General features: G+C 36.4%; 1 long non-coding RNA gene across 3 annotated transcripts in view; it reads right to left on the bottom strand.

Moving 5' to 3' along the window:
* LOC138857998 (uncharacterized) overlaps positions 1-13,111 on the bottom strand; it is a 42,575-nt gene extending 29,464 nt beyond the window's left edge. For 2 of the 3 annotated variants that reach the window (XR_011397254.1, XR_011397256.1), the window contains exons 1-2: positions 12,896-13,111; positions 12,651-12,837 (exon numbers count right to left, since the gene is read on the bottom strand). This is a non-coding gene — a long non-coding RNA (uncharacterized lncRNA). Of the gene's footprint in view, positions 1-2,365; positions 2,888-12,650; positions 12,838-12,895 lie in introns of those variants that run through there. The other variant, XR_011397255.1, reaches the window with a different exon arrangement.
* Between the last annotated feature and the right edge of the window lie 151 nt (positions 13,112-13,262).

Here is a 13,262-nt window from a genome sequence, read left to right as displayed (position 1 = left end):
TCAAAATCGGACCTGTTCAAGCCCCAGTTACGGAATATGGCGACCCCAGTGCCTGGTGTTAACCTTTTACCGGAAATAACGTTCAATCTGTGAGATATATTATGGCAATTCGGAGAGAGTATCTTTCTGATAATAGTATGCAAGTATGCCAAAAATGGATTGAATCGAGTTAATACTTTCCTTAGCCCCCATATACCTTATCTAAATATTTTCGAACTTACTTCATACCGCATATATCGGTTAATATGTGAGCTATTTTTATAAAATTAACTGGATGTATTTTTTCTTATAATGCTTCATCTTTGTTCGTAAAATGAGTAAAATTGGGTAAAAACTTGCCCTAGCCTCATATAACAAATCACAGAATACAGATAACATCATCCGGCTGATGGAGTTAAACATATGTTGGTGAGGGTTTGTGAGGTACCTCAATGAAACACAGGGAGTATTTTATTTCGTTAATAGTATGTTGTATTGCTAAACATAGAAAAAATCGGGTCAATATTACTCTGATCCTTATATACCTAATATAAGATTTTCAAACTTCAGGTTGGCCTTATGCAATATATATCAGTCAATATGTAAGATATCTTATCAAAATTAACCGAACGTATAATATTGGATATACTATAATTACATATATAATATAATATATATATATATATATAGTATATAATAGTTTAAATGATTATACACGTTTTATTTCATTATTTTTATTACATCGGTTATTAATCCGCATATCTCTATGTTATGTCATACAGGCACCCATTTTTTAAATATTTGTCACCTTTAGCTTCCTACTATCCCTTTAGATTATTTTCCAATCAGGTTTGAACCTTAAGTTCGTCTCTTAGTTTAAAGCCCTCTGGCAAACACACCAGTCGAGGTTTTTTAGTTGGTCCCAAAAGGGTGGCCAAAGTTCGTGGAAGCGAAGACACTTTGGTCACCCAAGCTGGCCCTATCATCAGGGTGACGCTTCTGTTCAGGAGAATTTTTCCGCCAACTATAAAATAGGTAGGAACAATAAACTGACACATTCCAAATCTATTTGACAGAACCAAGTCTGTCGGGTCCGCTAGTCTTATATAAATATATATATATATATATATATAAATGAAACCGTTGTCACGCCATAACTTGAGAACGGCTAGACCGATTTGGCTGTTTTTTTTTTTTGTAGTTTTCTAATACTCTGTAGAAGGTTCTTACGGAAATTACGAATATTAAGAAAATGTCTCAGAAAGATTGAAAAAATACATCTAATTTATCATATTTTAAAAAACCGCGAAACGAATGTCATCGTCATTCACAGCCATAGACTATATTGAAAGAGCATCGTTTGTTCGGAAATGTGGTTACTTAATTAAATTCTATCGCACTAATTTACTTATTTTTTAAAATTACTCGCCACAATTAAATGTACCGACTTTGACGGTAATATTAATAATACCAGTGGTGATTTCATTTTAATGTAAGTATTTAATAATAATAAAATATGTATACTATGAGTTTGATTTCAGAACGCAGTATACAAACTTCGCGTAACCTATTTAGTAATCTGTGGTAATCTGACACACATAACCTAACATAGCGCTAACAATAATTTTATTAAGTTTTTGATAAAGTTTGTTTTGTTTTAAAGTCTAAGAAGTTTGTTGTTTGCTAATAAGTGTTTGTTAATCACGGTAAGCTCACAGCTTAACATCGATTTTTGGTAACTTTTAATGACTACACAATATTAAAATTTGGTATACATGGTTAAACAGAAAATATAAGGGAGTAATTTTTATTTTCAGCTGGATTTTCGTTTTTAAAAATGCCTCCAACCAGATGTACAAACTTAGGCCGCAGAACTCGAAATACTGCAAGCCAAAGATATATAAGAGCAAATCAAATTGATGAGCAACGCGAAGCGCGAAATTAAGTGTTAGCTACAATATTTATAACTTATGAACGTCTTAACTGATTTGGCTTTAAATTGGTGAGGATATCGTCGTTATTTCAAACGTCATCTACTAACAACTTTGAAAATTATTTATTTGTTTCATACTTGAACATAAAATTAATATAATAAAAAAATCAACATATAATACTTTATGTTTATTTGTGTTTAATAACAAGTCGAATCAGAATAGTATTAATCATTTTCAACTTTGGAAGTGATCCGCTTGGTTATTCTTACATTGGAACTAACGTGTTCGTTTTATTTCACAAATACAATTTTACTGTATTGAATAGTATGTAATTAATGTATACCTTAGCCACAGCAACGTACACATAACTATAGTTTAAAGCCGAAAATATGCGAATTTAGTCTACGAATACGTCAGCTCCCAAATAATAACTATGTATATTGATTGTCGTTATTCTAACAAACCTCATGCCGAACGTGTCATTGAATGTATGTATTATATATTTATAAAATTAATTGAAAATATTATCTCAAGTATACCTCAGCAATGTCAAAATTAATTCAATCCCTTTCTTTGTCTCCAGTATAGCTTGTATAATAATTTCCGACTTTCCACCTGACAAAATGTGTGATTACAGTATCACAAAAATTAAATGAATTTTGGTCCAACCCTTGTATCCCTTAAATAAAGAATTGCGATCCTCTGCTTGACGTTTTCACATCAACTCATTATATTAAATTTAGCATCTTCATTTGAGTTTATATCCCATATATCTTAAACATTAGGCCAATGTTGTGACTAAACAGCATCCCGAACTTGGCAGGTATAATTTTAAGAAAAATCCAAACTAAACTCTCCGTCACCTACTGCATTTTTCATCTGATCAAAATGAGCATTTTGGGCCTTGGCTATAAAGTCATATTTAACAACTGTTCAATTGATGAAGAATCTATTTTTAATTCGGACCTGAAAAACTTCAAACATATTTTATAAATTTATATTAATATTTCAGAATATGTTTATATATGAATATTCATTTATGTAAAATTACTTTACCACCGACTGTTTATTTGAAAAATCTCATTTATTTGTTTATTAAATCATTAACATTTTTATGCAATAAGTAAATAAATAAATATGTTTTGATTGTAAATATGAAGAATACTGTAATTCAATTAAGTTTTGAATGGACCTGTTTGTACTTGACTATTCTTGAAACTGTATTTATGTTATTACATTGTTCTCAAGTAAGAGCTTCAATTTATTATAAATAGTATTTCGTCCAAGGCAGTTGTCACAAGTTAAAAGAAAACAGTCAGAGTTAGGAGTTTCCCAAAGCATATCTTGGAAAAAATCCCCCGTTGTTTCAGGTACAAATATTCTTCCTAAGTTCGATTGAATCGTTCTACTATGCCATCGGACTACGGATGTAGTGTAGTTGTACGGGTTTTCCGGATACCCCGTTTCTGGCACATCTCCCGACTTAGAGCTGATTCAAAATTTCTCCCTTGGTCCGAATCTATTTCTATTGGAACACCATATCTCGATACCCAATTGTTGATGAATACATCCGCTACTGTTCCTGCCTCTTGGTTAGAATTGCGTACACCTCTGGCCATTTGGTGAGATAGTCCATGACTACCAAAACATATTATATTTGTTTCTTAATATACTGATAGGAAATGGCCCTGTAGCAGCAATACACTCGACACAAACGGCGGTCCCCTCCGTAACTGATTGACGACAACCAACCCAATAAAATCTGTGTTTTTATTTCTCCAAAGTTTTAGTGATACCCATGTGTCCACCACTTGGACCGTTGTGCAGCTTGTTGAGAACTTCAGGAATTCTTACTTTCGGAACAATTATCAGAGATCGGAAACATTGCCCATCTTCGCAGACACAAACTTTAAACTATTCCATTGTCTACAATATGCCTTTGCGACTGGGCTTTCTGCAGCTATTTCTTCTCTCGTTGGACGTTTATTCATCTCCAATCCATGTATTACACTTTTCAAATCTGGATCTTCTTGCTGACATTTCTGTAGCTCTTCCGGATCCCAGTCTGATGTTATAGTCATTAATCGGACATCTATAATATCTTCTTTGGCCTCAGCTTTCGAGCAATGTCTGCATTCCAAATTACATGGACGGCGGAACATGGGATCAGCCTTTCCATGACTACTACCTTTGCGATGTTCTATAGAGAAGTCGTAACTTTGGAGTCTCTCAATCCACCGTGCCAACTGTCCTTCTGGGTTCCTGAATTGTAGAAGCCATTTTAGTGATGCATGATCTGTCCTCACCCGAAATCGCTGGCCATAAAGGTACTTATGAAAATGTTTGATGCACTTCACCAACGCCAGTTATTCCCTCCGAGTAACAAAATAATTTCTCTCTGGCTTGTGTATGGTCTGGCTGTAATACGCAACCATTTTGTCATGCTCATCAATGTATTGTGATAGAACGCCTCCTACTAACATTGGCGCAGTACTTAACCGTTTCTTCAGAGTTTTAAAATACATTTTCTGTACTTTATCCCATTCAAAAACTCTGTTCTTTTTGGTGAGTTCATGTAGGCTACTAGCTACGCTGACAAAATTTGGAATTAATCGTCAATAATAAGTACACAGTCCAAGGAAACTCCGCAATTCATGTAAATTTTTAGGAGTGGGCCAATCTTTTACTGCTTCTATATTTTTATTAGCTGTGCAAATGCCTTCCGTTGTCACTTTGTGTCCTAAGTAGCTTACTTCCTTTGTGAAAAGGGAGCACATCTTTGGACTCAGCTTTAGACCAGAGCTAGCTATCCGTTGGAAAAGCCAAGTTCTTAAGGTGTTCATCGAAGCTTTTACACAACACGATGATATGGATCAGTATCTGAGAAGAAGTTGTTTAGCCTCATTTTGATGGATTGCTTCTAGTTCCTCGGGTCATGCGTTATTTTCGCTAGATATGTCGTTTGTGAATGGAATCTTTCTGAGGACCTATTTCGCAATTTATCCCGGGCTCAATCTCTTGATACCGGTAACTTGCACTCATTAGGTACTCTTACTGGATTACGTTTATCTTGTCTTGTCATGGCCAGGGTTTTGCTTATAAGTTTGGTGTAGATTTTTTTGTGACATCAACAATCCACAACTTGTTTGGTCCATAGTCTCTATCTATTTCAACCCAAATAACTGCTTCTGATTTTGGTGGACTGGTGTAACTTTTTTCACATGGAATTATGGAATGTGACGCGTCAGTATACGCTTTTTCCCATCTACTCATTTACTAACGGCAACGTTACTCGTATTCCTGCTAATGGAGATTACAGAGAATTTGTTTGCGGGAGCCAGCTCGTGCCTTTTTCGGCTTGCTCGCTTTAGTTTAACGATTGGTTGGATTTGACATTTGCTTGATTTGCCTCAGCTTTGCGTTTACGTACAATTGAATTGGACTGGTTACAGTTGCGTGCAATATGACAACTTTTTTCGCAGTTGAAGCATTTAACCACACCATCATTTTTCTTACACATTTCTGTGGGTTTTTCCAGTACTTTCTGCATCTTTTCTTCAATTTTTTTAAGTAATTGATTCATTCAGGTGTGAGTTTCTATTTGTACTTGATGAGCTTTGAATGTTTGACAGCTAAGCAGAGATGCAGTTTTCTATTTCAAAGCATACGAAACGGTTTCCGCAAACATCATCATCTCTGCATCCGTGCATCCTGCTCTTTCAAATATGAGGACTCCTGTGCTGATATACGTGCATCTTGCGCTACGGATTGCTCTCCCAACTGCGTTGACAACCGCGTTTCTAACTCCGACATTTGTAGGGTCATACGTGCAACCCGCTCTTTAAAATGTGTCGATATTTGCGTTAATATTTGTGTTTACGTCGGCGACATTTGCACTGCTATTAGCGTTGCCATCTACGTTGACATCTGGGACATTTGCGCTGAGCGCGTCTCTTCATTTTCTTCTACCTTTGTTGTCTCTTCCTCTAATTAAAATTGAAGGACATATTCTTCAACATTTATGTTTTCCGCCTCCATGGCCTCTCTCAACCGTGATTGTAATTCAGTTTTTAATCCATTTGTCGGCAAATCACGTTTTTCCAGCTTTTTTCAGTTGTGGAATCTTGAACTCGTTAACCTTGGCCATTTTCAAATAATTACCTCACTGGATTGTTAAATAAAAGTCCCAATTTAATGCTATAAACTTATCTTTATTTCTAATTCCAACAACTTAACACTTTTGCTCGCTGATTGCTTATAGCATAATTGCTCTATACACGACAACACTCTAATTAGAGCTGTTTGCTGCACAGTCTGGCAGCCCTTATATAATAAATTTTTAAGAAAACTTCGTCTCTAGAACATTCTGACAACTATGAATTCGCTGTTTAGTTGCTTCTGGTAGTTTATAGTCGTTTCTGATTTGTTCTGGTATTCCTGTTCGCCCCAATAGTTTATTTTGACTATCGATGGTTTATGCCTTAACTAGACTTAATACTAATTATCAAAAACTTGCAAAATTGCAATGCGTAAGTAAGGGATGAACAATTACACGTATAAAAGAGTTTCGGATAGAATTTTCAATTTGTCCTTAAGAAACTCAGAAACTTTAGCAGAAATTTCTGATAGCCGCTGTTAACCGGTGATTTAACCGATAGCTGGCTTGCTGGGATGGTAGCCTTATATTATGAAAACATTTTATTGTGATAGAATTTCACAATATATGCATTCACATACTCACATATACACCCAGAGGCATTAGTCTGACTACAGTGCGTATAAACGAATATCACATTAATTAATTTTAATTTTACACAGTCGAAGAGAAAACGTCAACAAATTACTATTTTTAAACAGAAGAAAGTGAGTTATTGACGAACAAAGTACTCTACCTCAACGCATTTCAAGGAAAAATTCCTTGATCTTATATTACATTACTAAATGTATGAATAATGTACCTTTTTATAACTTGACAACTTTTAGAGCAGTTTATATAGCAACATGAAATAATTTTATATTATTTAATTTTTGTGTATTTTTCGCCATTGTTCATGTTTTGTTTTATAAATAAGTGCAAAGAATATTTTATTTAAAAAAAAGTGTACAAAGCCTCTCTTAATTTATAACACCGAAAACGTACGGTATGTACGGATAAAGGATGTTCTTCAGAATATATTATATATGCATATACTTGCCGCTGACTTATGGTATTTGAGATATTTACATTTAAAGTTTAAAATGTCAACTATTTAAAGAGCATGTTTCTTCGGTTTATAATGAACTAAACACTGATATTTTTACCTTTTATATTCACTAACACTTCACTTATTTGTTTGTACACATTTATTTTACATTAAATAAAGCAACAAATAATTTAATTCAATATTTAATTTTTATTCAACACTTTTTATTCACACAATAACTAAAGGTTGCATTTTAACAAATATTAAATGTTACCTTACCTACATATCTGGTACATATTATATTACAAAGGAACCAAAAGAAATAAAAAAAAACTGATAATACCCCATTGGCAAGAAATAAAGAACATATTAGTTTTTCGCGTAGAATTCCTATGTGCATTGTCAGCCTTCGGCCGCGCTTCAAAAAAAAATAACCCTGGTCGGTCCAACGGGAAAACTTTAGAATACCTTCCCAGGCTGTCGGGGATAAAATTGGTATGGGCGGATAAAAGATATCCTCCACATCAATAATATATATATATACATCCGCGGGAAACTTATAGTTTTCGAGATATTTACGTTTAAAGTTGAAAATTTCAACAATTTAAAGTACGAATTTTGGCAGACCTTTTTCCAAAAAAATTAAAATTTCGGTCAAATTTGCTCGATATTTCTTCTAAAAAAACAAATCCTTCGTCCAAGTACGAGTAAATTGTATCTGAAACACCTGTATAAAATTTCATCAAGATCGGTTGAGTAGTTCGCGAGAAATCTTGAAACCGACTTTGAAAACACAGTTTCGAGAAAAACGCGTTTAAAGTTTTAAGGAAAAGGTTTTAGGGAAAAGGGTGTTAGATGAATGTGGTTTGTTGGGCAGGCAAAGAGGTGGTTAGTGTCATGCGGAGACTCATTGCACGCAGGACATGTGTTTGGTATGTCGGGGTCTATTCTGGATAAGTAGGAGTTTAGCCTGCTACAATATCCAGAACGAAGTTGCGCGAGGTCACTCTGTTTGGCAACTCGAGCTCTACGTCTGCTATGGGTGGTTGTTTGCCTCGTAATACGCCATTCACTGAGAGGGAGTCGGTGAAGGTGTTGATGGCTCCACTGTGAATGGCGGTTATTGCCTGTCTGAAGTTCGTTGCGTCCGAAGTCCGGTCGGTGTACTGTCTAATGTCGTCGACGTAATCAAGGAAAGACCTTTTGATATTCCTAGGAGGCCATCGACTGAAGTGTTTAGATTCAGTCTGTACTCCTTCGTCTCTCCTTGCGGGTAGGGGTAAGAATTTACCCGCGGTAAGGCATGCCTGTCGTAAAAGGCGACTAAAAGCTAAATGCACTATGACTGTTAATTTATTTTGCCCAGAATTATCAGCATAGTAAATGATGTCAGAAATAGTGCTATAATACTCAGCTTGAACTGATATTATAGATTTTAAATGAGATTCCAAATAAAAAGACATTTGAAGTTCAAGCGACAAATGTCACCAGTCATTGAGTAAGGCGGAGCTCACCTGGCAGTAGTTTCGGCTACAGTCTGACCGGAGACTCAACTCTGGTACCACGGGGAGCAGAATGCCCTTGGACTTCGGTTCAATCTGCTCATTGGGTTTGGCCTTTTGGAGAGTATCGTGGTGACTGTGGTTTAAACCTAAATGCTGGAAGGACTGAATTTTCAGTTCGAAAAAGAAGTTGCACAAGCAACTGGATTCCGTACCCGAAAACGGAAGAGGTTTTAGGTCGGCCTCGAATCTTACCAAGATAGTCGGTGTGCCCCTACACACTGGCCACTGGTAACCAAATTAATACTTGCCAGACGACTGCAGTGGTGATTTCTGCGAAAACAACCCAACAGTAACTGCTTGAAGAGGGGCTCGTTATGTTCCTCAACCGGAAGCATAAGGGCCCCACTGTGCAGGTGTTCTATTGGGGACATCAAGAGACATCCCGTGATAGTCCGAAGTGCAGTGTTTTGACAAGTCTGAAGCTTCTTCGTCTGCGTTGCACTACATCTAGGCGACCATATTGGTGATGCATAGTTTAGGACCGGCCGGCCGATTGCCTTGTATGTTGCCAACAACATTTCCTTGTCTTTTCCCCAAGAGCTCAAACTGTTGTTGTAGCGGCAGAATTTTGTCGAGTTGACAGTCCTTGGTCGGAAAAAATCCGGGTCCGTTCCGGTTACGTAGACCCGAATGTTATGGGAACGGTCTGTCTAATGTGACGCCTAAAATTTTAAGGTTGTTGACTGTATGAATTTTTGTGCCATCGACTGAAATGTTCAGATCCAGTCTGTATTCCTTCGTCCAGTTTGTGAAAATGGATTTAGTGGGGAGAGTGTCAGACTCCTTGCAGAGAAGAAGCGAGAAAGGTCGGAGAGGTAGCTGTTTACTTTTAAGCACATGCCATCGATTTAAGTGCCCGACGTCAATATCGTGCAGTGATCAGCGTACGAGGTCACAGAAATTCCCGCTGGTGGTTGGGGCAGTTTCGAAATGTAAAAATTTAACAGTAGTGGGGGGGGGGGGGGGGGGGGGGTAGTAACGCTACGAGGATCGCAAGGTGGCTTCTGGTTTAGGCCATGAACTATCTGGTACTTTTCGAAAGCCATGCTGATGGTCTGCTAGACTCAAGTGGTGAGTGAATGTCGGGAGTAACAAGGCCACAAGTGCCTTCACTACTGTGGAAAGGACAGTTAACGGACGATAAAACTCCCCTTTGTTGGCGGGTTTCCCAGGTTTCAGTAGTGGGACCACTCTTCCGATTTTCCACACATCGGGTATTTGAAGAGTGGACATCGACAAGTTGAGGACCTTGGTGAGGTAGTTTACTCCCGTTGGGCCTAGATGTTTTTGCATCAGCATGCTTATTCCGTCAGGGCCAATGGATTTAGACGATTTGGCCTTTTTGATGACACTGTGAACCTCCCCATCCGTGAAAGTAAGTGGTGCGCAGTCTTTTGGCATATTGCGCGGCCGTCGGGTAACACATCGTTTGGCCTTGTCTGTCGAAGGGTGCAGTGTAAATTGCCGGTTAAAATGACTCAGAGTCATGCTGCCTTAAGCTCCTTAGGGCCGTAGAGTTCCTTTCTTGGCCACTCGACTGGAATGCCGGCGCAGTGCGCGAACATGATGCAGATTGCACAGCCGCTGAGGCAGTTGCCGCAGTAGTGCGTTAGCAGCATGGGGCCACGTAACTCGTGGTCCACTCCCCATAGGTCTTACCGATGTTTGAATTAAAAATTAAAAAAGCTGATTATATGTTAAGGTCTAAGGGCTGGAGCAGGTCTTAAGATGGCTCCATCCATTGCATGTATTGCTCCTAACCGAGGTGGAATTTGGATGGAGCCTTTTAGCGCATATGCAGCAGAAGAATTCCTCGGGGCCTGGGTTGGATTCAATGCCAACACGGGTCAAGAGGATACGGAGCAACCCTGCTGCTAGGCGTTGCGCTAATGACGACAAACTTAAACTAACACTTACCGATCCAAACAAGGTTAGATCGCCGAAATAATAGCCCTTGGCCGGATAAAATCCGAGTCAACTCCGGTAACGTAGAACCGGCTGTTGTGGGAATTGAGTCCATCAACGATTATGGTTCCTGTATTTGGGGTCTTTTAATTTATTTTTTCTTCGTTGCAAAATATATCAGTATAGCAACACTGGTTTTTTGACATTTACAACCCTTTTGTTACTGTCAAAATTTATAGAATTGAAGAATAATTTAAATACTGAAATAATGCTATTTTTGCATTATATAATATAAAATAAATGTCTAAAAACGAACTAGTGAAGTGTTAGTGGACATAAAAATGAATAATATAAGTGTATAATTCATTTTAAATCGAAAAAATACGTACTTGAAATAATAGAAATTTTTGCGAGTTAAAATGAATTATACACTTATATTTTTCACTTTTATATCCACTAACACGTGACTAATTCGTTTTTAGAAATTTTTTTTATATTAGTTGCTGCAAAAATAGCTTTATTTCAATATTTAAATCATTCTTTAATTTTATTAATTTTGACAATAACAAAATGGTTGTGAATGTCAAAACATCAGTGTTGCCATACTAATATATTTTGCAAACGAAGAAAAATAAAATAAACAGAGAGATTGTATCCTAGATACAGGAAACAACGCAAAAAGAATTTCTGCGCGCAAAAACTTTGGTACACCCCGGTGTTGGATCGGCCAGGGTTATTTTTTTTTTTGAAGCGCGGCCGAAGGCCTCCAACGCAAAAAAACCTTGATACAACCCCGGTGTTGGATCGACCAGGGTTATTTTTTTGAAGCGCGGCGGAAGGCCGCCAACGCAAAAAGTAGTTCTGCGCAAAAAAACCTTGATACACCCCGGTGTTGGACCGACCAGGGTTATTTTTTTTGAAGCACGGCCGAAGGCCGCCAAGGCAAAAAGGAGTTCTGCGCAAAAAAAACCTTGATACACCCCGGTGTTGGACCGACCAGGGTTATTTTTTTGAAGCGCGGCCGAAGGCCGCCAACGCAAAAAGAAGTTCTACAAGAAAAAAGTAATATTGTCATAGAGGGTATAAAATAATACTTAACATCAATGCTTTGTAATAGTTTATTTCTCTAGGTTTTGGATACCTGTATTTGGGGTATTATCTGTTTTAATTTCTTTCAGTTCAAATACAAAAGATGTCGATAAGGTAACACTGGTTATTTGAAATTTTGCGACTCTTTTGTTATTGTCAGAATTAATAGAATTTAACAATAATTTAATTATTGAATTAAACTTTTTTTGCACTAAATAATGTAAAATAAATGTGTACAAACGAATTAGTGAAGTGTTAGTGGATATAAAAGTGGAAAATATAAGTGTATAACTCTTTCGAAATGGGAAAAATGCGTACTTTAAATAGTCGAAATTTTGAACTTTAAACCCAAATATCTCGAAAACTATAAGTTTCCCGCGGCCATATCTATATATATTCTTGATCTGGAGGATCTCCTCTACCGCTCATACCCATTTTATCCCCGAAAGCGTGGGACGTTATACTAAAGTTTTCCCTTATCTATATATATTCTTGATCTGGAGCCGACCCGGTCCAAAATTTATCAAAAAAATACTGAAAGATTTTGCGTTTCTCACAAGATTATGAAATTTGTGGGTATAATCCGTCTGTTTTATTTGCTTGCAATATATGGTAAGACTTATTTTTTGTTTGTATGCAACCAATTTGTTATCGTATGAACAAATGGATTTTAACTGAAGATAAATGTTGAATTAAAGTTTGTTTTGCACTATTTAATAATAAAAAATTTGTAGACACGAATTAGTGAAGTTTAAGTGGTATAAAAGTTAAGAAATAGAACTGTAAAATTTATTATAAATCAAAGAACACGCACTTTAAATAGTAGAATATTTAAACTTTAAATGCAGATATTTCAATACCACAGGGGAAACTAAATTTATATATTTTCTTAATCTGGAAACCTCCTTTATCCGTACACAACCACTTTAACTCCGAATTAGGGGGATGCTATTATAAAATTTACCTCATACATTTTTTCAACCTTAATTACTCACTTAAGATATCAAGTAATCCTTTTGGGTGTCTTTTTGTGAAGTTTATAACTTTTCATTTGTAGTCGTGCTATCCAGAGGTATTCACCCATTCGTAAACTTTGAATTGTCATAGAAACTGATTGTAATCTTTGCGTAATTGGAACTCTGAATATTGGAAAGATAATATGTATATACTTAATCATGCACTCTGCAATTACAAATAAACTCCAATAATACACATAGAATTTTCATATTTAAATACATACATCACGTGTAGTTTCACACTATCATTGGTCAGCTATTATGAACTTAAAATAAGAGATTTGACTTAACTTCATATTATATATTTGATTTAAATCAGTCACATTTAGTAGAATTTGTTAGTAAGAATGTTTTGTACGCTCTTTACATTATTTGTCTATAATACTACTACAAGAAAGAAAATTGTCATAGGCAAATAAACAATCATTGTATAAGTCTACAAGTACCATTGTATAAATCAACTAGTAAATAGTCCTAAGATTTTCACTAATTCACACGCAAAAATGTCCCACTTGGTACGGGTTGCCTCGAAAATTCTAGTACTAAAATCACACTTGTTACGGGTTGCCTACTTATATTCTACTACTAAAG

The sequence above is a fragment of the Bactrocera oleae genome, chromosome X (assembly GCF_042242935.1).
Source record: "Bactrocera oleae isolate idBacOlea1 chromosome X, idBacOlea1, whole genome shotgun sequence".
Taxonomy (NCBI): domain Eukaryota; kingdom Metazoa; phylum Arthropoda; class Insecta; order Diptera; family Tephritidae; genus Bactrocera; species Bactrocera oleae.
Note: the sequence above shows the minus strand (reverse complement) of the source record. Positions and strands in the feature narration are given on the sequence as shown.